Source organism: Sitophilus oryzae, unplaced genomic scaffold (assembly GCF_002938485.1).
Source record: "Sitophilus oryzae breed Bouriz unplaced genomic scaffold, Soryzae_2.0 scaffold_1620_pilon_pilon, whole genome shotgun sequence".
In the NCBI taxonomy this organism is placed as follows: domain Eukaryota; kingdom Metazoa; phylum Arthropoda; class Insecta; order Coleoptera; family Curculionidae; genus Sitophilus; species Sitophilus oryzae.
Window position 1 is genome coordinate 5938171 of NW_022146304.1, and position 27606 is coordinate 5965776.

Below are 27606 nucleotides of genomic sequence, written 5' to 3' on the forward strand. Positions count from 1 at the left end.
ATTCTGCATATAAAAATAAGTAAAAAAGTTCGTATAAATGTATATCCTAAAATGCTTAGTTTCGGAGATACAGGGTGCAGAAATTTTATTTTTATTTCGATTTTTTCCAAATAATATCTGAAGTAACGTCAATATTTGGATGAAAATTGGTATCTGGGAGTTTTTTGACATGATCAATTTGATTTTGATGTCAGTATGACTCCTACTTGTAGAGGGCGCTACCGACATGTTTTTTAACTGGTTTGAAGAGTAATAACTGCCCATACCTGTATAAAACTACTGAGTAAAAAAATATACATTTACGACGTTTTTTACGTAAAATAGGTCTTTTGGTAAAAATCGCTATCTCGACCGTTATATAAATATATCGAGATCTACCAGCCCTGAAAATATTTGCACTTATTTAAGATTCACCCTGTATATAAGATATTCTGTCGATTATTAAGGTTCAGGCTATATACCGGATTTTTCAAAATCCCAAACAATTATGTTTAAACTTCTCTTTTCAGTTAAACCACTTCCTTTAATTAAAACATACAAAATATAATCTTTCGTTTCTTAAATAGATCAAGTTATAGCCTTGTCTGAAAATTCCCTAAAGACCTGTCACTGTTCTTTAGTACCTTCATTTGTCTCGGCCTGTTAAAGCAAATGAACTGAAATTAATCTCAAGGGTATCATTACTCTGTCGCGTTTGCTTTTACTAGAGTTATTACAGAAATAAAAAATTTCGTTCTCATTTTATCATAAAAGTTATCATCTGACTCCCTTAAATAATATCTGGTTTCCTTACATATAGTCCAGGAGGCAGTGAATTTATTTTCCCAGTGGGTGTATACAGGGTGCTACAAATTAGAGGTACGAGCATTGGTGTCTCGGTAACCGTAATAGATACGAATATGGTTAAATTAGGGCAAAGTTGCGCTTTGGGATGTTCACCAAGACGCAAACCAAAAAGTTTTAAAAATTTTAAGGATTGCTGAGTTTTTTGGAAAAAAACGGATTTTTCTGAAAATTAATTTTATTTTTTCCTGTCGTTACTTTTTAGTAATCCAAAAACCAATTACTCATTCTCATAGCCACTTTATGAAGACTACCTGATAATATATTTAGATTTTCAAATTAGCTTATAATTTATGAGTTACAGAGGCCAACTTATTTTTTTTAAATACGGACCTAAAAGGGTTAGAAAGAGTTACCACCCTCCATTACCATTTCCAATCCATCTTCCGGGGAAATGATTTGATTGTTTAGATTATATCATATTTATATTATTTTATTGCATTTGATTTTCCGTATTCAATGTTTTACCCCACGTCATTGTTAACTTTGAAAGCTTATCAATATTGTAACGATGAATAGATTAAATATTAAAAAAAAGAGCCGGATTTTTTTTAATAAATTGTGTTTAAATGTTCGAAACAAAAAAAAAATAAGTGTGGCATATCATTCTACTCAGGTGACCGAGTTCTTTCAAAATCTGAAATAAACTCTGCAGGTCCTTATTTAAAAAAATTAAGTTGGCCTCTGTATCTCACAAATTAGAAGCTAATTGAAAATCTCAAAATACTCTCAGACAGCCCTAATAAAGTGGCTATGGGAATGTGCAATTAGTTTTTTGATTTTCTTAATAGTAACGACAGGAAAAAATAAAATTGATTTTCAAAAAAATCCGTTTTTTCCAAAAAACTTAGCAATCCTTGACATTTTTAATACTTTTTTGATGGCATCTTGGTGAACATTGCAAAACTTTGCCCCAATTTAACCATGTTCGTATCTATTACGGTTACCGAGATACCAATGCTCGTCCCTCGAATTTGTAGCACCCTGTATATAATAGTTGTTCGGATGTGATATAGATAGTTGTTCAAAATTCTAGGCCAAACTTTCTAAAATATAAAATAATTTTTCTTCGGTAGACGGTATCTCGACTCATAAACGAGAATCCCCATAAAATACACGAAAATGGGACACCCCCTGTACATTTTGTCTCTGACACAATACACTGAATTTTCATATTTCGATTGAAAAATAAAGACCTGCAGTTATTTCATTCTTGACTCTCCAACGGTTCGCTGACGAAGAACAACAATCCCATTCTTAATAAAAGACTTAAAACAAAGTGCAGAATTCGGCTCTCCGGAATGATTTATATCGAGAAATGTATCTTTTTCTTTCACGCCTTCTTAAGCACCACTCGAGGGGTAAACCGCAGAGGAATTATGGTGTACACTATGAAGGAATTCTACAGGAATTCCAAGAAATTACGAGGAATTCCAAGGAATTACTAGGAATTCCAATGATTTGCGTAAGAATTCCGATGAATTCCAAGGAATTCCTAAGAAATTTAGAGGAATTCCACAGGAATTAAGAGGAATTACAACTTTATAAAAAATAAACGAACATTAGTAGACCATGAATACTATAATAGGTAGTACTGAATTTAAAGAAAAACGTTTTGCAGGCGATTTTACAATCCGTTTTTCGTTTTCGAATCGCTTCCAAAATTTCCCAGTATCAAATATCTACAGGTTAGATATTCTTTTAATTTAATATTGTACCCCTCGTTTATATATCTAAAATATATTCCAATAGTACGGCCGAACCACCACCGAGAGATCTACTTATAACGTTCCCTGATTTCGCCATTTTAAAGAAACCCTCATAAGATTTTTTTATTCGCTTCTCAGAAAGTGTAAAGTTGTTTTTTTCATTTCCTCGGAATAATACCTAGGTATATACTATAGGGAAATTAATAGAACTTTAGGTGCACTTCATCAATGACACCATGCGTAATCTTATGGAATTTATGGTGATCGTATTATGACGTGCAACTGAAGTTTTATTAATTTCCTTTCCTATAGATATAACTAGGTACCTATCATTTAAAAAAAAATCCCGAGAAAAATTAATTTTAATAAGTAAGTGCCGACATATTTCCATGATCCCCTATTAGTCCTAAAATTTAACTAAAAAACGTAAATCTCGTAATAGTACTTTTTATTGTTAGATCTAGTACTTATAGAGACATTAGACATTTATAAAAATACGAAAATTCATTTGCAGAACTGCAAAACCGAGGTGGCAACGCTGGTTTAGACTGAAAGAGTTACGCTGGTTTAGACTGAAAGAGTTACCGAGTTCGTACCAAGGACGACCTTGAATGATTGACCTTGACCTTGAAGACCAAGGAATTCCAAGGAATTCCGAAGGAATTACGAGGAATTCTGAGGAATTATTTGAGTAAAAGGAATTACGGTGTACACTTTTCCCTCTGCGGTTTACCCCTCGGCACCACTTTATTCCCTTCCAAAATAGTTCTCCAGGACTTTCGCGATTTGGGCAAACTCAAAGTTTCGCACCTTCTCGGATGTTATTGATTGCTCGCGAACCCTTCTATGAAAGGGATGTTTTGACGCACTTTGTTATCGCATAAGGGGCTCTTGAAATGTGAGATGCTCGTTTAGATTGGAACAAAAGGTTTATAAATGATTTAATATTAGGTTTTAATGCTGTTTTGCATTTATTGATGAACGCACAAGAATATGTTAAATTTTGTTAGTAATGCCTATGGTTTTGAATCGAAATCAAATAAAAAACTCTACAAAACCAGAATATTTTATTTTTTGCAAAATTTTTGCACAATATTGTTTCACAACGAGATCTATTGATTAAAAATATTTTCAATATGGCGGCACTTCCGCAAACACCGGAAGTTGACAGCAGCTTTCTTATTTTAAATGGGTACCCCCATTTTTTATTACCTACATACTTAAATTTTCTGTAAAATTTTATGAATTTTGATATCAAACGCTCTATACAGTGGTGGCCAAAAGTATGGAAATTTTTTACTTTTTAAAATATCACAGAAAATATTGCTATGCTTAAACTCTCAGGAATATAAATGAACAGCTTATCAGCAAATAAAAGTGTTCCAAAAATTACACAGCGAAAAAAAATCTGTTTAGCAGTTTTTGTAGGAGAACAATAGATTTCTTGTGGCCAAAAGTATGGAAACCATAAATAAATACATTAAAATTATTTAGTTTAAGCTGATAAACGGTACGATTTGCTTCAGATAAATATAAACATCATGCCCAAGTCTAAATATTTCTCTACGGTTTAAAAAAATAAAATAGTTGAATTATACAAGAGCGGTTATAAACAAATTCAAATAACTAAAAATTTAAACATTTTAAAATGCACCGTTTCGAAAATAATTCGTAAATTTAATAAAACAGGGAACGTTTCAACAGCTTTTAAGTCAGGAATACCAAGAAAGGTGTGCAACAGGACAATGAAAGTAATGAAGAGAATATCAATGGGAGATCCAAGAAAAACATCCACAGACATTTCTCGAGAAATGGGTGAAAGGGGAATATCGGTGTCTGCACGCACGGTGAGAAGAACGTTGGATGACATGGGACTTTTTGGAAGAGTTGCGGTGAAGAAACCACTAATATCAAAGAAAAATAGGATGGCTCGCTTTAAATTTGCTCAAGATCATCTCACCTGGTCTTATCAGAAATGGAATACTGTATTATTTAGCGATGAAAGCAAGTTTCAACTGTTTGGTAGTGACGGGAGACGTTATGTCCGAAGACCAAAAGGTACACGGTACAGCTGTAAGTACCAGATGCCCACAGTAAAACATGGGGGTGGGAGTATAATGGTATGGGGGTGTTTTTCTCGCTCAGGTGTTGGTCCTCTTGTTAAAATTGATGGGATAATGGACCGTTTTATGTACAAAGACATATTGGAGAATAATATGCTGCCTCATGCTGATGAAGAAATGCCACTCAGATGGTTGTTCCAGCAAGACAATGATCCCAAGCACAAATCTCGGTTTGTTCAAAATTGGTTAAATGAACATAATGTTCCACTAATGGATTGGCCCTCAGAGTCTCCGGATCTTAACCCCATAGAAAATTTATTGGACCATTTGGATAGCAAAATTCGAAGCCATTCTATTTCAAATAAAAATGAATTATATGAAGTGCTAAAAATTGAATGGGCGGCCATTTCCAGTAAAGATTGTACGAGATTGATCGATTCGATGCCACGAAGATGTAGAGAAGTAATTAATTCAAAGGGATATTCCACTAAATATTAGTAATTTTTATATTATTTTGAATTTTAATAAACATTCTTCTTAAGTTTCCATACTTTTGACCAAGAAAATATTCATAATTTTTTATATATTTTTTGATAGCTGTAATTTTTTATTTAAATGTATTAGGTTTTGTAGGAAATTATTTGTAGGTCACGATTATATAAGTCGTTTTATTTCATATTTTAATTTCTCAGCATAAATGACAAATTAAAAAAGTTTCCATTCTTTTGGCCACCACTGTATGTAACATTAACCGTTTTTGAGAAAAAAATATTTAAAATTTTTGGAGGAAAAAACTGCCTGTCAAAAAAATACATATAGCCTAAACGTCAAATTTAGTGATTACCACAGCCACTAAGGCATAAAGAAGAGGCTATCTATTTCAAAAATTAACTCGTTCGAATATCATATAATATTGACCGCAGCTGGCATGGAAGTTAGCGATTCAAAAATTATGTTGGTTTTTTTATCAAATGGAAACCCACTGTTTTATTTTACTAGGTAATGAAAAGGTTTTTTAATTCGTTACTTTTTGATTACATGTTCCTATACCTAAAATAGATCGTTTTTAAGTTATTTAAGATTTAGTTTTAAAGAATATATATTTTTTGTTTGTTAACCAGTTGCTTATGACTTTAAACTTCACGCGATGTAAAACTATATCTGGCCATGTCATATTGACGTTTAGCTATCACTAAAATCTAAAATACGAGATATATTTTTATATATACACTTTATAAAGTTTTACCGACAGTATTTATAATATACGAAATTCAAATAATTAATTTTGATAGAGGAAATAAATTGTCTGATGGTTTGACACTTAATGTCAAAGAAAGCTAAATAAAATCAAGTAAAAATTACGCTTTAAAACTAAATCTAAAACAACTTAAAAACGATTTATTTTAGGTATAGGAACATGTGTAATCAAAAAGTAATTAATTGAAAAACCTTTTCACTAGTGGAATAAAAAAAAATGGGTTTCCATTTGAAAAAAATGATTTATGATAATTTTTTAATCGCTTAATTTCATGACAGCTACTGCCAATATTATATGACATTCGAACAATTTAATTTTTGAAATAAATAGTAATCACTAAATTTGTCGTTTAGGCTATACAGATCTTTTTGACACACAGTTTTTTTCTCCAAAAATTTTAAATATTTTTTTTCTGAAAAACGGTTAATGTTAGATATCAAAATTCTTAAAATTTTACGGAGAATTTAAGTGTGTAACAAAAAATCGGGTGTACCCATTTAAAATAAGAAAGTTGCTGTTAACTTCCGGTATTTCCGGAAATGCCGCCATATTGAAAATATTTTTAATCGATAGATCTCGTGATGAAACAGTAATGTGCAAAAAATCTCCGATCTAGATATTGTAGTTCTTTAGAAACTTCTAATGCACGCTCAGCCTGGGATACCCTGTATATTATCAGATTTTTTCTAATTAAAGTGGTTGTTACATGAACTATTTTTAAAATATGCATTACCATTGCTCTTATATTTTATAAAAAGACTAGCGTGTACCAGCGACTTCGTTCGCGTCGAATTAATCATTTGTAATGGTGATGATAAAGCAAAGCAAGAATTTCCATTAATATACAAACTGGATAAAATTTTCTCACATTTATGTCAGCATGAGAAAAAACAATATGGCGATATTATTATATAACTTGGTAATATTTGAGGGGTAGTTTCATCTCGTTGGAATTTGAGTTTCGAAAAATCCGTTTGCCAAAAATATGCTTTTTATGTCAAGCAGTTTAAGCAGAATCGTGGTTAAGAAATTACCCAACTTTTTGGAACACCCTGTATGATTTTTTTTAAAAATTTCAAAATATGTAAAAAAACCAAATAAATTATGCTTGTCCAAGCGTTTTCCCGAAAGACTAACCGTTTTTTAAATAACAAATATTGTAATATTTGAGGGGCGTTTTCACCCTCTTGGAATTTGAGATTCGAGAAACCCCTCCTTATCGAACCTCTACACCCCACAGTCAATCCGTTTGCCAAAAATCAGCTTTAAACGTCAAGCAGTTTAAGCAGAATCGTGATTACTCAATGATCATATTTTATGAAACACCCTGTATAAATTTATAAAAATCTTAAAATATGTAAAACAACAAAATAAAATATACGTGTTTAAGAGTTTTTCGGAAACTTGACCGTTTTTTAAATAAAAAATATTGTAATATTTGAGGGGTGGTTTCACCCTCTTGGAACTGGAATTTCGAAAAATCCCTTCTTATCGAACCTCTACACCCTAGAATCAATCTGTTTGCCAAAAATCAGCTTTTTACGTCAAGCGGTTTAAGCAGGATCGTGATTAATCATTATATCAACACCCTCACTTAAAATTTTATAAAAACAACAAAATAAAATATACGTGTTTAAGCGTTTTTTCGGAAACTTGACCGTTTTTTAAATAAAAAATATTGTAGTATTTGAGGGGTGGTTTCACCCTCTTGGAACTGGAATTTCGAAAAATCCCTTCTTATCGAACCTCTACACCCTAGAATCAACCTGTATGCCAAAATTGAGCTTCTTACGTTGAGTGGTTTGAGCAGGATCGTGATTAATCAGTATATCAGTCATTTAAGGATTTTATATATTAGTATACATTGTGAAAATATCAAACCAGAAATATAATATAGAACTTATTGGGAACAACCTGTAGAATGTTTTTTAATCAATTCGAAACAAATAACCCACCCGTATCTCTTACGATAATTTGTTTCTTTAATTAATCTATTTTATGTTTGGTCTTTCATTAACTTTGAGTTTCTCTTTAGTTCATTTAACATTTTATCCAATATAACCAGCGTGATTGTGTCGTATCTATCCCATTTTTCGTGGGCCGAAGAAGGAATGAAAAAAAGCATTTTCCATATAACTTTTCCCACTGTCAGCGCTCGCAATAAAACTTTTCTTTTAACCGCTGTGGTCGTTTGCACTTGCCAATAGACGCGCTCTTTTTCCTTCTTTCTGGGACAAGGAGGCCAGTAAAATCTCGTCCATCCCTGGATGTTTTTTTCTCATTAGGAAAGTTTTTCCTAATAGAAACTTTGCTCCCTGATAAAAGCGGAGAATCTCTTGAGTAGTGAGGATTCTGTTAAATAAAAGAGCGTATATTTATGAGAGTATTATTAAAAAACTGTATTTATGTTGTGGCTTTTGTTTAAAGAAAGATTTTATATATGTTCTTTGATAAACCAGTAGTAGATATGTATCTATTTTCAGCAAATATCTGAGAGTTTTTTTCACACATTTTAACTGACACAAAATGGTAACTGGTTGTTAAAGTTGAACTAATATGTTGAAGTAACATCAGGCATATCACAGCCACCTAGGTTTTATCAAATAATAAAGACCTAGTGAAATACATAAGAATGAAAATAACTAGGAAAATCTTTGCTTAGTTTGAAACTCGCTTTTAAAAGTGACAATGTTCAATATTAATTTTTTCTAACCCTGTATAACTTTTTTGGGCATTTAAAATACCCAATGGTTATTTTAATTACATATTAGCTTTAAACTATGATATTAGGCTATACGGAGTAAATTCCAATGACATCATTGGTAAATTTAAATTTAGGTAGCTTTTCTTGAGATTTAAAATGTATTTCCAATTTTTAGAAAATATTAAATATGTCAAAAACTTTACATTTTAGTCATATGTTTCTCTACTGAAACTCACCGTTATTTTTCTCCTAGAATCTGAAAATCATTAATATATCATTACACAAAATACAACTTCGATCTGTAACTTTTTTTGGAGACACCGTACAACATTCTATATTTTTAAAAAATGCTCTAAAGCAACCTACACATTATGCTCACAATATTTAATTTCAATTGAACTGTCGATCTCCTTGAAGCCTCCGCGTCGTGTGAGAGGCGCCATCCTGTATATGAAAATATATAACGATCAAGAAATTTATCGAGGAATTTATCTCTATACAGCGTGTCCCAGAAATAAGTGCAAGTATTTTAAGGGGTGGTAGATCTCGATAAAAGAAACATATTTTCTCTTTATCGGTTTTCAAATAAGTCCAAAATAACGGAGTTATTTTACTTTGAAAATTTCCAAAAAACATGATTTTTTGCTAAAATTTTGAAAACCATTGGATCTTTTCTGGATTTTCTTTCTTGTAAATTTAATCTAATACCTATGTTGCCATATTATCAAGAAATTAAGTTTTTAATTAAAAACTAAAAATATTTCCAAAAAATTTTTCAAAAAATTTCGAATTTTCAAATTTTTTTTTCGCGAAAAAACCTCATAGGCGTTTTTCTGGGGTTGAACTATACTACCAGTTAAAATACTTGCACTTTTTTTTGGGACACCCTGTATATATTCTCTCAATCCAGTGGCTTTGTATATAATAGGTCTTTTGGTTTTTAAGTACAATTAAAAAGTATATATAAAAGTATATAATTTTTTCATTTAAGAATTTTGTATTTTGTTTTAGATAATTTAAATTTCCTTCAACATAATCAGAGTAAATGTGACTCATTTTATTCCTATTTTTTTGTGGGTTAAGAGAATGAAAAAAAAATACATTTTCCATATGTGTAACTTTTCCTATTGTAGGTATATACTTTCAATAAAACTTTTCTTTTAACCGCTGCGCCCGTTTGAACTTGCCAATAGACCCGTTCTTACTTTTTTATACAACTTTAGGAATAAAGGGTCTGAAAATGTCGCTCACCCCTGGATTTTTTTTCATTAGGAAAGTTTATTTCTTAATAGAAGCTTCGCCCCCTTGTGAAAGCCGAGAATCTTTTAAGCAGTGGGGTTTAGTTATATATTATAGAAAAGTATTATACAAAAACCAGTATTTAGGGTATAGCTTTTGTTTCAAGAAAGTTTTGTACTTTGTTCTAAACATTTTAGTCCCTGGTATATTAATCAGTAAATAGTAATGAATACTTCTGTTGTGGGTTCATTGCTGCCGTATTATTAAAATATCTGGCCACAAAAATGAAACTAAATTATCCTTTTTGAACTAAACACACTAAACAAATGAGTTGAGAAACTATCAAAAATTAATAAAATAAAATAATAAAGAATTGTCTCGCGCATTTAGTTAGTCTATATATATGTTGGAGGCAGATGCCGAATTCGGCCTATGTCCGCAATAATTAGACATATGGCGATTATAATTAAATATACCTACCTATATCCACAAAGTTACGCGGAAGAGTTTTGATTGCATTGGTTTCAACTTCTATGCGGAGGGTGTTAATCTTTTGTTGTTATACCAAAAAAAGATTAAATCCCCTCCGCAAAGAAGTTATATAAAGACTATTTATAACCACGAAGTTGCACGCATCGGGCAAGTTTAGTATGGATAAATCGCCATATGTCTAATTATTTCGGACATAGGTCGAATTCGGCATCTGCCTCCAACATATACATATTTTAAACTTGAAATATGGTTTTGCTTATTTTAGACTTTTTAAATTAAATATATCAACAAGAAACAAAAAAGGTTTTTAGTTCATGGGCGATTTTACTAGAAATTTAGATTACAGAAAAGTCTTTATAAAGATTCTGTTTGTTCCATTTGCCGATAAATTCTCCGTAAACATCGTTTTATTTTTTGGACAAGAGCCAGAGGACAAACAAACTATACTCAGGTAAGATTTCGACAGACGATGACAGAAGAAAAGCAGATGACGTCCCATACCAATCTATTTATTTTACTAAAAAAAGTTTCTAATAATTTTTAAGTTATCTATGGATGGGTTTAAATATAAACCCGTCATATGTCGTGTCTTGTTGTTTTTAACCAGTTTTATTGGTTTATTTAAAAAATGACAGATCGTATTTCAATTTTATTGGTTTGACGGAACGATGAACGACAAACGAACGCCGATGCGTATGAACTCGCCTTTAGATTTTTGTCATTTTTGACGCTTGTCAAAGTCTTGCCAAATTATAGGTTATAGCGTTCCAGCTGTACCAACTTATTTCTTTGTAAAATAAAATAAACTACTTTGCAATTAAAATGACAGACACATCTATCACTGTCAAGGATCTTCTCGTTGGACAGACTATAATTTAGTTTTATATGTTTGTATACTGATTTTATTTTATTAATATGTATAAATACTAAGGGTCGGCATTTCTGGTCTTAGGTGCCGGTTTTCATGTGTACGAAGAGTACGGCCAACACGCTTAGTAAAATAAGATGTACTGAATAAAGACAGAAGGCGAGTATTTTCCCAAGCGCATGGAATCTAGCGTCAGATTAAGTAGTTATGTAATAAATACTTCGTATTTTTGCTTACTCCCACTTACTAGATTGTCGTAACGACTCACTCCGATACATGTAAACGCCGACCTAAAGGTTCCTTTGATGTACGGACTCGAAGCGGATGGTCGAGCGCACGACCGAACGAACGGCCGCATGCGTTCGGTCCCCGTCTAAATATACCGCACTTTCATTCGTTCGTTCGTTCGTTCGTTCGTTCGTGCGGATAATGAATACGCACCTTAAGAAATATATGTTTTTTTTGTAAAATGTGACGCCGTTAAAATTTAAACAGAAAGCAGGGGCCCTAACCAACAAAAATGTTTAACATTTCAGGGGGTATATTTTTGTTGTATACCCAGTTGTCAGAAATGAAATAAAACTACTATTTTGAAAACATTTTAGTTTATTAGCAGACACGTCCTTTAAAAACCGTTGACTTTCTGATATAAACTGACATTATTTTTTATTTATTAAATATATACATTATTTACTAAATCCTAATTATTTATTAAATTAAACTGAAGTTAACAATTAAGGTCTGTGCACATTATCATACAAGTAGGGTTTCCGGCACGTAGCGTTTCCGTTCTAGCAAACCGTACTGTGTATTCACCTATTCATACATGAAGCGTTTCAGTTTGCTCCGATGTTTTCTCATTTTTCTCTTAAAAAACATGTACAATAATTGCACTTCCACTGAATATAGAAGAAACAAGACAAAATTCCGTAACACGATTTGTAATATATCCAAATTTAATACTGTTAAAAAAACATTTTTGAATTTGAACATGTAACGGGTTCAGATATTTCACCAAAATTAGATTTCTCATATTACCATAGTTATGTTGTATATCACATTTTTTTATCGTTATTCGGTGAGATATAATGATACCCATTAAGAAATACAACAATTAATACAAAAACAACATAATTAATAGCGTTTTTGTGTTATTTTTCGATTATATACATGAATATAGCAGCGTTATTGTTTATATTCATTATGCAACTAACAAAACTTGTTAATAAATAAAATACCTGAAACACACCGGTCGACTAGATAAACGCAAAATTCAGCCTTGCCGCCTGCCGTTTACATTTTCTAGCGCTCGCTCGGCTTGCTTCCGCCGAATCATTAAATTTATCGATAGATTTCGGTCGCAAATTATCGAGCTTGCCGTGATAATAACAAAAATACGACATAAACGTCAGTTTATCTGATGATTTAGTTTTTGTTGGGTGCAGTTTGTTTGTTGCGCGTATTTTATGTGCTTATCCGCGGTTTTATTAACGTAGTTTATATCTTTTTAGCCGTAAAAAGTAAATATAGAAATTTTTAAGTGTGGGGGTACTTGTGTGGTTTTAATAATCGACGGACGGCGCGCAGCTATTACCTAAATAAACAAGGTGAGTTGTTTGTTTTTATTGCTTTTTTACCTTGCGATGCTTGAGTCAGGATTGTATTAGGATAAATTGTAAAGAATTTTTAATATAATGCGCCGATTAATTAATGTTAAATTTTTTATTGATAAATATAATTAAAAATGTTAAATACATAACTTATTATGTATGATTAAATATGATTTTTTTTCTACACTAAGGTTTACGTTATACATGATGGCCAACTGATCAAAAAATGTTTCATATCAAGTTTCCTGCATGATATTATCTACGGGGTGTTTCAAAAAACATGTGCCATTGTTAGCAAAATTATGTAGGCTGTTTAATGTCGGTTAAAAGTTGTATCTTGATATTGTGTCCATTTTGATGTCCTTCATGAGATAAACAAAATTTTATTTTATCACAATTAATAAAATTAAAATATAAAATGAATAAATTATTTATTTAATCTAATTTATTACTAAATTTTATTAAAATGAACAGGGTGGCGCCTCTCATACGCCGGGGAGGCTCCATGGAGAACGGCAGTTTGTATTGAAATATAATTTTGTGAGCATATGTAGGTCAATTCGGAGCACTTTTTAAAAATATAGAGAGTTCTACAGGGTGTCCCCCAAAAAAGTTACATATCAAAGTTGTGTTTTTTGTAATGGAACACCCTATATATTAATTGATTTTCGGATTCTAGAAAAAAAATAAAGGTGAGTTCTATTAAAGAAGCATGTGCCTAAAATGTGAGGATTTTGACATATTTAACATTTTCTAAAAATAAAGAACAATTTTTAAATTTCAATAAAACCTAACTAAATTGGAATTTACCCGGTATAGCATAATATGTAGTTAAAATGACTATTATACCTTAAATCAAATTAAAACTTGACCCAAAAAGTTATACAGGGTGAGACTAAATTAATATTAAACATTGGTCTCCTTTAAAAGCAAGTCACTCTTTTATTTTAAATGGAACACCCAGTATATTATTCCGATATTTAATGGGGAATTCATGTCTCTTCAAAATACTATTAAGGTTGCCTACACCTCAAACAAAGACTTTCTTAGATATTTTCATTTTTATGATTTTATGTCAGTAGATCTTTATTATTTGATAAAATCTAGGTGGCCTGGAATGTTTCTTCAACATAGCTGCCTAATTAGCCCAACTTTAAAAACTAGTTATCATTTTGGGTCAGTTAAAATTAAAAAAAATCTCAGAAATTTGCCAAAAATGGAAAATTTATTACATCAGAGAGAATTGATATGATTCTTATGATATGATTTTTATTTATAAGTTAAAAGAATTTAAGTATTCTTTTAACTCCTGCTCCTGATTTTATCTAGCCTGGTTTTTTTTATGGGGATATGTTAAAGGGAGTGTTTATAAAACTCGACCAACTCTTGTCGACAACATGAGAGAAATGGTTGTAGCTGCTTTTCAAAGTAGAAGTCCACATATGCCTTTTAAAATGAAAAAATCTTTTGAAAAGAGAATCATTTTATCCACTGAACAGGAAAGGAAGTATTTTGAGCATTTGATTTCATCTACCTAATTTTTGTCACATAATTATACGTTTACATCTAGTTTTAATTCTGTAATAATTAAAATATGTTTTAAACTTGTATCTTTTTATTACCGTTGGGTATTTTACACTACATCCTTTAATTTTTGTTAAGTTAACAAAAGGTATATCACAGCCACCTAGATTTTTTTCAAATAACAAAAATCTACTGACGCAAAAACATAAAAATTAAAATATCTATCTAGGAAAATCTTTGTCTGAGGGGTAGGCAACCTTAATAATATTTTGAAGATATATGAATTCCCTATTGAACACTGGAATAATATACTGGGTGTTCCATTTAAAATAAAGGAGTAACTTGTTTTTGAGAATGACCGATGTTCCATATTAATTTTGTCTCGCCCTGTATAACTTTTCAGGTCAAATTTTAATTTGGCTTCACATACAATCGTTATTGTAATTAAATATTAGGCTATACAGGGTAAATTAAAGTTTAGGTAGCTGCTATTGAAATTTAAAATTTACTCTTCATTTTCACAAAATGTGAAATATGTCAAAATCCTTACATTTTAGACACATGCTTCGTTAATAAAACTCACCTTTATTTTTTTTCTAGAATCCGAAAATCAATTAATATATAGGGTGTCCCATTACAAAAAACACAACTTTGATATGTAACTTTTTTGGGGGAAACCCTGTAGAACTATATTTTTAAAAAGTGCTCCGAATTGACCTACATATGCTCACAAAATTTCATCTCAATACAAACTGTCGTTCTCCTTGGAGCCTCCGCGGCGTATGAGAGGCGCCATGTACTGATGTTCAGGGCAACCTAAACGGAATAAAAAAAATAATGGTATTTAAGATAATTGCAAATGATTTGTTAAATGTTTTAACATCCTGTAACTTTGATTTAAAGTAAAATAGGATTTTTTTCATATTTATTGTCAAGTTCATGCCAGTAAAATTTCTTAAAGGTCAAATTAATAAAATAGCCTTTATCTCATCAAGGAGACCGAAATCGAGAAAAAATCAAGGGACAACTTTTAATCGGAATTAAACGGTCTACACAATTTTACTAATAAGAGAAAAATACTAGTGGTGCACATGTGCCGATGTCCCTGGTGAATCTCTCGACACTTTTTTTAACATTAAAATATGTAGAAGTAATAGCATTTTTACCCTCAACATTTCATTAGAATCGCTAAAAGCTCTTAGAAGAAAATTATGATAAATCGAAAAAAAGGTTTTGAAACCATTTTTTTGAGACACCCTGTTATTTATTCAATTTTCAGAAAAAAACTGGTAATGAAAGCCCCATCTTAAATGTATTTTTTATTACCTAATGTAACAGTGTGATTCAAATTTCTTTTACGCTACTTGCTTTATGCCCACACTTAGTGATGTTGGTAGCGAATATTTCCATTCGAATTTTGCACGAAATTTTAGAAATTTCCGGAATATTCGGCCCCAAAATCGCGAATATTCGTAAAAATCCGAATTTTGCAAGAAATTTCTTTTCAAAATATATGGTAACAGTCGCGAATATTCGTGCGAATTTGTGTTTTACGTTTTTTAAATTTATATTTCGTGCTTTTTTGATTTTTTAAGTTCATAGTCATTGTTCATGGTTTATGTTCAAAGTACAAATGTTACCAAATGATTTTTGTTATGTGTTATGTTTACCACTTTTATGAGTTAATACTAGCGTGTACCCGCGACTTCGTTCGCGTCGAATTAATCATTAATGGTGATGATAAAGCAAGTATTTTTTTATTTCCACAATGTCTGGTTTCAACAAGATGGTTGCCCTGCCCACAATGCCCGTATTGTTGAAGAATATTTTTGAACAATACTTTTCCTTCTCCCCCCCCTTTTTTTGTTTAATTAGTGGATATGGAACTATTTTTTGGTCCGCTAGATCACCAGATCTTTCTCCCAATGATTTCTTTATGTGGGGTTATGTAAAATCCAAAGCGTATGGTCATAATAGGGCTAATAATCTGGATGAGCTTCAAGTAAAAATACGAGAGGCTTTTCAAACTATTAGTCCTAATATGTTAGCCAATGTCAGACGGGGATTTTACGACCGCCTAGGCTTCTGTCTAGCAAAAGAAGGTGGTCTTTTTGAACACTTGTTATAACTTTTTTTATTTAGAGTAATATTTTAGTTTTTTTCGGGTTTACAGAATTTATTTATTTTTAATTTTGGCTTGTAAACACACTAAAATAATAAATATTTAAGTATTTTTATTTTAAATGTGAAGGTAAACACTTAAAATGAAAATAATAAATACTCGGCACTCCTCGCGTCGTATCCCTAGTGTCACGACCGACCCGTCCAAGCACAACTGCAACTGCGTAGTGCCTGACCAGCCGACTAGCCGGCAGTGAATCTCTAGTACGAAGGCAAATCGGGTAAACGTAAATTCGTCCGGCAACTTGCTATGTTACTAGTAGCTTGGTCTTCTCTGTATAACATGTTACTAAATGTGAACCCTCTTATACGATTGCGATTGCAGTTGTTTGTTATAGCATCTATTGCGATGAGTAGAAGATCTTCTAGTTTTGTTATTACAGTCGCATACTAGACGAAAACAACATGACGAAAAACATAAAACGCATTACGTTCTCGGATGAACAAATTTGTACACTAATTGCATGTTATGAAGAGAATGAATGTTTATAGAACATTAAGTCAGTGGGTTTTAAAAGCAATACGAAAAGAAAAGTTGCTTTATTAACAATAGCGGAGAAGATGGGATTAGCCCAAGATATATAGTAAAAAAAGTTAAGTTCATTAAGAGCCACGTATTTGATGGACAAGAAGGTGTTGGATAGTCAGAAAACGGGTTCATCCACTGATGACCTGTACTCTCCAACAGTGCCTTGGTTTCAGAATTATTTTCTATTTCAAAACGTGGCCAAAGATTTTTACACAGTATTTTATTGCTGTATTTTCGTTTTAACACTAGCTTTTTCCTCAATAACATTTTTTTTAATAACAAAGTATTGCATAACTAACCACTGTTTTGGTATTCGATGCCATCGCCATTTAAAACAAAAAAAAACGAAATCAAGTCGCAGTAAAAACTATTGCAGTTGCCTAATTCCCACTACAAAATTCAATTGCTATAGCAGACAACTGCTATGTGAAACTGCCGCTTTAGGAAATAAATTTATACTTTTTTACTTATTTTTATCTGCAGAATATGCTGCCAATGTTTCCTGAATACAATTTGGACTACCCTGTATAGTAATGTTTAAAATGAATAAAATGCATTCTATTTTTTAGAAATTGTCGTATTTTTCATATATCCTGACCAGAACACAATACACTACAAGGCATGTTTTGCCTGGTAATAACCGGTCCTCGTTAGAATCCGAACAAAACATCGGACGCTTCAAATTTGCAGGCTTGTCGTCGGCAAAAACGCGCAATTTCCCGCAAAAAGGATGATCGCGGTCGCGGAAGGATCAACCCCGTCCGACCGACGCGACGGGCTTGGAATAAAGGGTTCCGTATCTCCGGTCTGTCAGTTTCAAGCCCTTAATTACTATTCGATTCGCATCTGGCCGCGTCTGACGGACGGACTGCATTCGTCCGGCCGACCGCCTTTATCCGTCCGGGATTCGCTCGTGATTAATGTAATCGAATTTCGATTGTTCTTGCGAAGGTTTTTTCGCTTGTCGTTTTGGTGTTATATCTATACGTTATTCGGTTATTGTGTGGTTTGGTCGGTGCTGTTTTCGGGGTAGAGTTTCGGGGTAGAGAGAGCCACTGAAGGAGAAGTCTTCAAAATAAAACAGTTATATTTTTGTAACACCACTTCGAATCCAAACGGAACCTAGCTTGTCAGTGGCTTTTTATAGGATGTTCGGTCCTAAGATTTCAGTAACGGGATGCGGTTCCAACAATTAGTTCGGTGGGACCGATACTGAACAGGTATACCGGCTAGACCGGAAAACCGGATGGACCGAAAGACCGGATGAACCGGAAAGACCGTCATAACAGTTTTGATTGTAATGCCAGTGAGTATATATATATATATATATATATATATATATATATATATATATATATATATATATATATATATATATATATATATATATATATATATATATATTTGTTAATTATTCTCGACCGTACGATTTAATAAATGTGGTATAATATCGGGAAGCGGTCTGTTTCAATTAAACTCACTTTAATCTAAATAGCTCTATATTTCGACATCATTTATGTCTTCATCAGGAGCGTCAGCTAAAAACAATAGTCATTACAATTGTAACTTAGGAATAAAAGTTTTTTCATTAAAATACGTTACAACAAATTAATAAAACAAAACAAAAATACTACTTACAATTAGAGTCAAATTTTACAAAAAAAAACATACAATAATGTAAAATAAACTACTTTGATCTACAAACCACCATTGACAACGTACGTATATAAAATAAACATGAAGTGTATTAATATCAAATTCTTTCGCTTTAGTGAAGAGCGAACGCTCCAAGAAACAAACAACTAAGAAAAAAATTTATAAAAAGATTGTAAACTGCATATTTGCAGGCATCGCATCCCATCTTATTTTTGCTGCTATATTTAAATGTATGTGTGTTATTTTATTTAATTGATTTATAATTCCCTTAATAAATTACAATATATGGAACTAAGGCTGTCAATATCCGATCTTGAATTTATAGAGTTTTTGTTGTTATTAATGTGAACCATTTCCAAAAAAATTCTTTTTCGGAAATTGCCTTCCTGTTCCAGTATAGATGCACTGTCGTAATCAAATTGATGATCTTGGTTCTGAAAATGAATAGCTAGTGCACAAGACTTTTTTCCGAGACGGCAGTCACTCTTGTGTTGCGTAATCCTCTGTTTAAGATTTTGTGATGTCTGGCCTATATAACATTTATCGCATTGCAAACACGGAATATTATAAACAATATTACTCCTTTGCAATATTGGTACCCTATCCTTAGTCCTAGAGAAGCAATTTTTAGATGTTAACGAATTATATTTAGCAATTCTAATATCATATTCTTTTAAATATGAAATAATGTTATCTGTTAAGTTCTGTATGTAAGGTAATTTTTTATAAACAATATTCAAACCCTCCGTGGTCTTTGTTGGTGTATACGGTTTACTTGTATTATAAATTAGTTTTCGTAATATATTTTTTGGATAACCATTATTAACGAATATATTAAATAACTTATTTAAATTTTCTTTATGAAAACATGCATCTGATATATACAATATCCTGTTCTTTAAGGCGATAATTGTATTATATTTCTGACTAGTAGGATGGTTTGAATAATAATTGATATATCTTTCTGCATCTGTGGATTTTTGATACCAGTCTGTTATAATGGAATTAGAATTTGTTCTTATTATTCTTGTGTCCAAAAAAGGCACACCGCCATTGTTTTCAGTTTCTACTGTAAATTGTATGTTGTTATTAATCGAATTAAAAATTTCTAACGTGTTATCAATTTGATCTCGTGGAACAGAAGTAACTAAGTCATCAACAAACTTGCAGATAAATGGAAGTTCAAAAGGTAACCGTGACTTTATTTTGTCCAATAAATAATCCATCACAATCAAAGCTAATATAGGACTAATTGGAGAGCCCATAGGTGTCCCAAAAATCTGTTGGTAAAACTTACCCTCAAAAGAAAAATGACAGTTATTAAAAACAAATGATAATAGTTTCAAGAAGCTGCTTTTTGTTAACGTGGTGTTAATTTCAATTTCTTGCCAGTATATTTCTATTATTTCTAAAACTAAATTGTATGGTATATTAGTAAACAGAGAAACAACGTCAAGTGAAACCAACACATAATTCTCTGGTAGTTGTTTATTTTTTACTCGATTTACAAACGAGAATGTATCTCGTACGTTATAGTCTGTTCTAGTTGACATAGATAGTGTTAAAATATCAGAGAGAAACTTAGCTAAGTTGTAGGTAGCTGATCCTATAGAACTTACAATTGGTCTTAAAGGTACATTCTGCTTATGTATTTTTGGTAAACAGTACAATTTGGAACAGATGGATTTGTAAATTGTCAAATTTTTTGCTGTTGTTTCACTCATTTCGTTTTCCGATTTAAGCTTTTTTATGATATCATTGAGATGTCTCTGTGTCTTGGTTGTTGGATCACTATTTACAGATCTATAGGTGTTGGAATCACTTAGAAGTTGATAAGTCCCGGAGATATAATCAGTCTTGCTCATAGCCACAGTACACCCACCCTTGTCTGCTTGCAATATATATAAATTAGGACACTGTCTTAAAACTTTTTGTTATTAAATATTGTTTCTGAATAAAAAGTCAATTTACAAAAACGTGTTTGATTTTGAAAATTCGTAATATTGTTAGTAATTTTAGCTCTGAGGATATTTTTTATTTTCATCAGGTATTTCGTAAATTATATTTTCGATATCTGCCAAATAGTGCCCCACATTCATATTTAAACCAATTGGTGAGATACCAAATTTTGGGCCTAGTGAAAGAAAATCTACAACATCCTTTGGTATATCTATATCTGTTAAATTTTTAAACCATTTTGAATTGTTCAAGAACAGTTCACTTTTATTATTATTGGATAATTTAAGATTATTAAAATTTTTTAAATTACAAGTTTTAACTTTTTTAAATCTTCGTTCATAAGCCGATCTTAATCTGTCCGAATACTCATTAAAAATATCTATAGGAAGAATGCTTTCTAAATCTTGTTGTATATCATTAATTGTCAATTTGATCCATTTTATATTGTTATAGCATGATTTTATTTCTATATATATATATATATATATATATATATATATATATATATATATATATATATATATATATATATATATATATATATATATATATATATATATATATATATATATATATATATATATATCACAGAATAGAATGTTCTCGTGCCTGTAACGTTAAGTAAATACGGTAACGTAATAAATACGGTATTTTGAGGGATACATTAGATTTCTCGAAATATATCGTAAATCTATCCGTTACCGTTATAATGTTATATCTCAGTTAAGATTCTCATTGTTTATGTTCACATTTCCGGCATATTCTTGATTTCTTGTCCAACGTTCTCTTTACTTATGAAAAATGGAAAAAGTACTGGAAGCTGTTGTTCTTAGATATAAATGGAGCAGAAATAAGATGTTATTTTACAAACATAAATCAAAATAAATTACATTGCATGTTCCTGACCGTATCATACCATATGATCGAAAAAAAAACGGCGTGCAGTTGGCTTGGAAATGAACATCGATTACATCCCCCTTATAATTTTATATATGAAATGAACTGTTTTTTTCGATCATGCAATATATAAATCTATTTTTTTGTACCGATTGAAACCGGTCTCCCGGTATCGATTGAAACCGGTCTTCCGGTCTTGTAAAAGACGGTACCGGTACCGGAATATTTCAAAAGTACCGGTCCTGGTACCGGTACGTATAGATATAATTTTAAAACGACAAGCGAAAAAAGCTAGGAAAGAACAATCGAAATTTGATTACATTAATCACGAGCAAATCCCGGACGGATAAAGGCGGTCGGCCGGACGAATACAGTCCGTCCGTCAGACGCGGCCAGATGCGAATCGAATAGTAATTAAGGGCTTGAAACTGACAGACCGGAGATACGGAACCCTTTATTCCAATCCCGTCGCGTCGCCTAATTGACGTATATTTCAGATATCACATATCATGTATCATCATACCGATATTAGAAACGTGTAGAATCCACTTAGCTATTATTCATACATTTTTTCCCATTTCAGTGCCTCTTCATTGATTTTTTCATACACGCAGTTTTCGTTCTGGTTGCCGGGACACAGCGGCATCCAAGTCAACGAAAAAGCCAGTAAAGTGGCAAGGTTAGGGTAATGGTAGCACTGGGAATAACCAACTGTCATCGCATAGCCATCACTGTTCACTACTGGACATAGGCCTGGACTGGTCATTATTCAATTCCGAGCGATTCAATCGTTCCAGCGCGCAGCCCGTCGGTTGTCTACCTCTATTACATATATCTTCTCGTGGAAGCCATTACAATATTCTTTTAGTCCACCAGCTCTTTGAAGTTCTCGTCATATGACCATATCGTCATTTCCATTTCATTCCAGCTATCTGTTCAACTATGTCTTTAAACCTCTGTCGCTTTTGTTGATACCAAACATGCCTCTCTCCATTACCCTTTAGCCTACTCTCAATGTGCTATATTATACAGTAATACTTAAATATTAAATTGAATCCCAAGAAACCAATATTAACCAACCCAAGAAAGCAATTCACTTAATATCTCGTTAGAATAATCATCAATGTCGACTAAAATACAATAAATCATAGTATTATATTGACGTCTGAATTCGATATAATCAGATTTAACAAAGCCTATTAAGAAAACCCAATTTCTAGTTTTATTGGGCCGAAAAAACGAAGCTACTAACAAGGTTAGAATCGCATTTCTCCTAAAGTACGATCCGATACGATACGTCAGATTTAGTTTCGAGTATGTCAGATAATTAAGAGACGTGAAGCACAGAGAATCGCCTTAATGCAATTAATTAAAAGCAAACAGAACCGGAAGAGAGGATGTCGACATCTTGGAAATTGGTTGTGTGATTGCGTGTTCGATTGCCTTATTTTCCGATAGGTCTTCAGTGGAAAAGGACTTTAGTTTCCCTTTGTAGAGGTTCGAGCTGACTATATCGAGAATGTACCGAGTAATTGGTTCTGACAGTTGGGACTCTAATATTGAATAAAAAAATAGAAAATTAAATGTCTCGGTCTAAACGGAATTTAATTTTTTTAATGGAAAATTAAAAAGTCTGAATTTGTTCTTGTAGATATTTGCATTATAAAATCGAATAAATTAATTAATATAACGTAAAACACTTTATGACAAAATACCCTGAGAAGGGTTACAGAGAAGCTATAATAAAGATAGATCCGTCGCAATCACTCAAAAAATAGTCCGAACAAACACGACCGTTTCCGAAGACGTCGAGGTCCTTTCTTCGGGGCTCTGTTTGCCTTTAATTAATTGTATTAAGGCGTCCTCACTGTACTTCACTCTCCTCTTAATTAACTGACGTTGTCGAGACGAAATTAAGCGTATCGGGCCGGGACGTATTTCACGAGCGACGCGATTCTAACCTCGTTAGTAGCCTCGTTTTTCGTCAATTAGAGCAGAGACTTCAATTTTTTACTTAATATTCGTTGTGAAATCCGCTTATATTGAATTTGATTTCTAATGCTTTATTTCAAACAATGGACAAACTAGTATCTATCAACAAAGTTTTCTATAATATACTGGAACGTTTTAAAGAAAATACACGATTTTCAACATCCTTTTTTGCGAAAGAACCTAATGAACGTGTTCCTGGGATCGAAATATACCACCCCTAAAATATTTGCACTTATTTAAGACTCACCCTGTATATTCTCTTGTTTGGAACTTATAAAAACCCAGGTTTTTCGAATTTTATGTCGCCTTATGTAAACTTAAAATAACAAATAGGCCATCAATGTATTTTAAAATAAAAAATGCATAACATAATATTAACTCCTCTCTGAATGTGGTAGACAATGTAGTCACTGTAGTCAATTCAGTATTGAAACTAAAAGAATATCTGACTTCCATTGTCTTTATTTATTTTACAACACAACGTTTCGATCAGAAGGATCACTGACAACTTCTTAACGAGTGAATATCTGGCTGTAGTATAAAAGCTATGTAGTTCTCACCAAACCGAAACGTTGTGCTGATCAAAATAAATAAAGTCAATGGAAATCCAAAACTCTTTTAGTTTCAATAGTATTAATTATCTGCTCTTATGTTTCTGTCTGCCTTGTTCTAGCCCTTTATTCCAGAATATAATATATCCTTCCTCAATTTTTGATTATTATGACTTAATCCCACTAAAACGGTCGTTTGCCGGCTAGTTAAAATATAACGTAGCATAAACTCAATAATTTACTGGTTTCCATAAATGCTATTAGTTATTAAAATTCATGACCTATGCATACGAAACTTGATCACTTAAAACGGATATCATAAGGAAAGTACAGGTCTCACAACGCCCAATGGAACTAAATATGCTGGGAATAACCAAGAGAGACCGCAAAAAATAGAGTGGATACGACAAAAGATCCAGGTAAGAGATGTCATCCACAGAGTCCTCCTCCTCCTAGGTGCCGTCTCCGTTGAGGTTGGCGACCACTATGGCAAAATCTTCCCTATGTTGGGCTCGATGTATTAAAGTATTCCCGTTTGAAATATTTGTCCAATCTTGTATATTTCGAAACCACGATTTCTTCTCCCTTCCTATGCCGCGCTTTCCCTCGAGTTTACCTTGAAGTATTAGTTGAAGCTGTTCGTACTCTTCGTGTCTCGTTATATGCCCGAGGTAAGCGGTTTTCCTTATTTTTGTTGTGTTGACTAAGTGGGTACGGGTGTTCATTCTGGTCAGTACTTCCACATTTGTTGTTCTAGTGGTCCAGCTTATACGTAGCATTCGCCTATATAGCCACATTTCGAATGCCTCCACCTTCCTGAGGTCCTCCTGTTTTAGGGTCCAAGTTTTGCATCCGTATAGCAACAAAGGCCAAACGTAGCACTTAAGTGTTCTCAACTTTACCCCTATGGACAAACGCGGGTTGCAGAGTACGCTTCGCATCTTAACGAATCCTGCACGAGCGATTTCTATTCTCCCTTTAATCTCTATAGAGTGGTCGAGCTGACTGTTTATTTCCCTGCCCAGGTAACAGTACATTTTGTACATTATGTAAAGTGGTGTTATTAATAACAATGTCCAATTGGGGGTGATCTTGAGAGGTCCGAGAAAACACCATAGTTTTGGTCTTAGATGCGTTTACCTCCGAACCCATTCTGGTACTGTGCACCTGTTAGGATGTGCATCAGAGTCTGTAGCTGTTCTTTAGACTGTCCGATCACTACGGTGTCATCTGCGTAACGGAGGTTGTTAATTACTATTCCATTTAGTTTAGCTCCTTCAGCTCGATCTTCCGATTGTTTGATTATGTACTCCGAGTACACATTAAATAACAATGTGGAGAGGAGGCAGCCTTGACGTACCCCTCTTTGGATATCTACGTAAGAGGTGTTTCCAGTTGATGTTCGGACGCATCCCTTATGGTTCCAGTATATATTACGAATTACAATGATGTCATGGTTATCTACTCCGATTTCCTGGAGGATGTCTATTAGTTTTTCATGTTGTATGCGGTCGAAAGCCTTCTTGTAGTCTACGAAGCAGACATAAAGATCTTTCTTTACCTCCAAATATCTTTCAGCTATTAAGGTTAGGCCCAGGATGGCCTCTCTTGTTCCTGTTCCTCTTCTGAAGCCATACTGCGATCGACTTAGGTAGTTGTCGCACTTGGAGCGTATCCGATTAAAAATGATCCTCATAATTATCTTAGCAGCATGGCTCATAAGGCAGATGGTCCTGTGGTCCTCGCACTTCCTTGCTTTATTTTTCTTCGCCCGGTGCCGTGTTATTTTTGATTTCGACGATTGCTCGAGATACTTCGGACGTGAGAATCCTTAGGTGGTTTTCTTTTTTGAGGACTGGCCCTGCAGGGATTCTTTCGTCTCCGAACAAGTCCTTCAGGTATTCTTCCCATATAAGTTTTTGTTTGTCAGGGTCTAATTCGAGTTCATTATTTTTGTTTGTTATTAGGGACACTTGCTTGGGCTTCCAGTGACCTGCGGCTTCACGTATTTTCTCGTGAAGCTCTCTGTCCTTATGTTGGTTTTGCAGCTCGTCAATTTCTCTGCATTGTGCATTTAACCACTGCTCTTTTGCCTTCCTTATCTTATCCTCTATTGTTCTGTTTATATCTCTGTATGCCTGCTCGTTTTTGTCCTTTAATTCTTTTCTGGCGTCCATCAATTTTAATATGTCCTCCGTCATCCAGTCCTTGGTCTTCCTGCGATTTTCCTTTCCTATTGCTTCTTGCTCTGACTCAATAAGTATGTTCTTGAAGTCGATCCATGTGCTTTCGATCCCAACCGATTGATTTCGCAACCCCTTACCCCCCACTCAGTTAATCACCGCGACCTTACAGATCTATTGTGTTTTTGAATAACTCATCATACATGGGGATTTTTCTGTTGTAGGGGGGACAGAGTATTTCCCATCCTCCTCTGACAACAGATGTTGCTTCCTTCGAGGAGTGGACATCTACCTCCTTCGAGTGCTCACGGTTTAATCCAATAACTTTTCTCGAGGTATAGCTGTGGTTCTATATTATTGCACCACAAAATTTTACATTGTCAACGATATCGTCCTGTATTCACTATTGATTACGTATTAGCTTTTTGTAATCGAACTAATTGTTCCATATATTGTCAAACCAAACCTCGACAAAGGAAAGCCAAAGCCCTTTCGACAAAATACCCATCGGAAAATAAGCTGCGACGACGACGTTGGTCTCGACGCAGACGTTGAGAAAATCGCCCGAACAAACAGAACCGATACCGAAGACGTCGACTTCCTCATCCGGCTTTGTTTGCCTTTAATTAATTGTATTAGCGCATCTCTCTCTGTCTCTCTCTCGCTCTTTTCGCTTCGCGTCTCTTAATTAAGCGATGTTCCCGAGATTAAATCAGGCGTATTGGGACCTGGATGTATTTTACAAGGGAATACGGGATTGTCTAGTCCCTAGCTGTATTTTTTAACAGTGACATACTTGAAAGTTGTTGATTTTTATAGTTATTAAGAGTCTATTATATTCCTATAACTGTTTGATTTTTAAATGGCACCCTCGGTATTTTTTTGCTTATTTGATATAAAGTTATTTATATTAAATTTATTATTTCTTATATTTATTTGATACTCTGAATAGAATGATCAGATCATCATATGTCACCTTTTGGCATTTTCGCATATGGTTTATTTGAAATTATAACATGCGGTTTATAAAGACAATTTGACTCGAAATATCGAGTGTATGGTATCAAATTATTCGTAAAAAAATCTTCTTTCTAATATACGCATGACGTTGTGTTGTAGTACTTTAAGCTTAAAAATGTTTACTAGCAGACCTCGTAGTCGAACATTATTCTTTTTAGAACTTCTTTTAGTGCGAAGTGTATAAGATAGTTTAATGCAAAAAAATTATCGGAACCTTATTAGAACATTTTGAACGGAAAAGCGGTAATAATGGCCAGTTATGCCCCTTAAGTGCTGTTAAGGAGGTGAATTTTGTAGATGTAAATAATAACTATATATTTTTAATTAA

At 33.0% G+C, this 27606-nt stretch overlaps 1 protein-coding gene across 4 annotated transcripts in view; it reads left to right on the forward strand.

The window, feature by feature from the left end:
* Window positions 1-27606, forward strand: part of LOC115880220 (complexin) — a 983791-nt gene that overhangs the window by 151374 nt on the left and 804811 nt on the right. The window contains exon 1 of one of the 4 annotated variants that reach the window (XM_030897372.1): window positions 12493-12783. The exons of the other annotated variants lie outside the window; for them this stretch is intronic. The gene's annotated coding sequence lies outside the window, so the exon portion shown is untranslated. Of the gene's footprint in view, window positions 1-12492; window positions 12784-27606 lie in introns of those variants that run through there. 4 annotated transcript variants of the gene reach the window in all.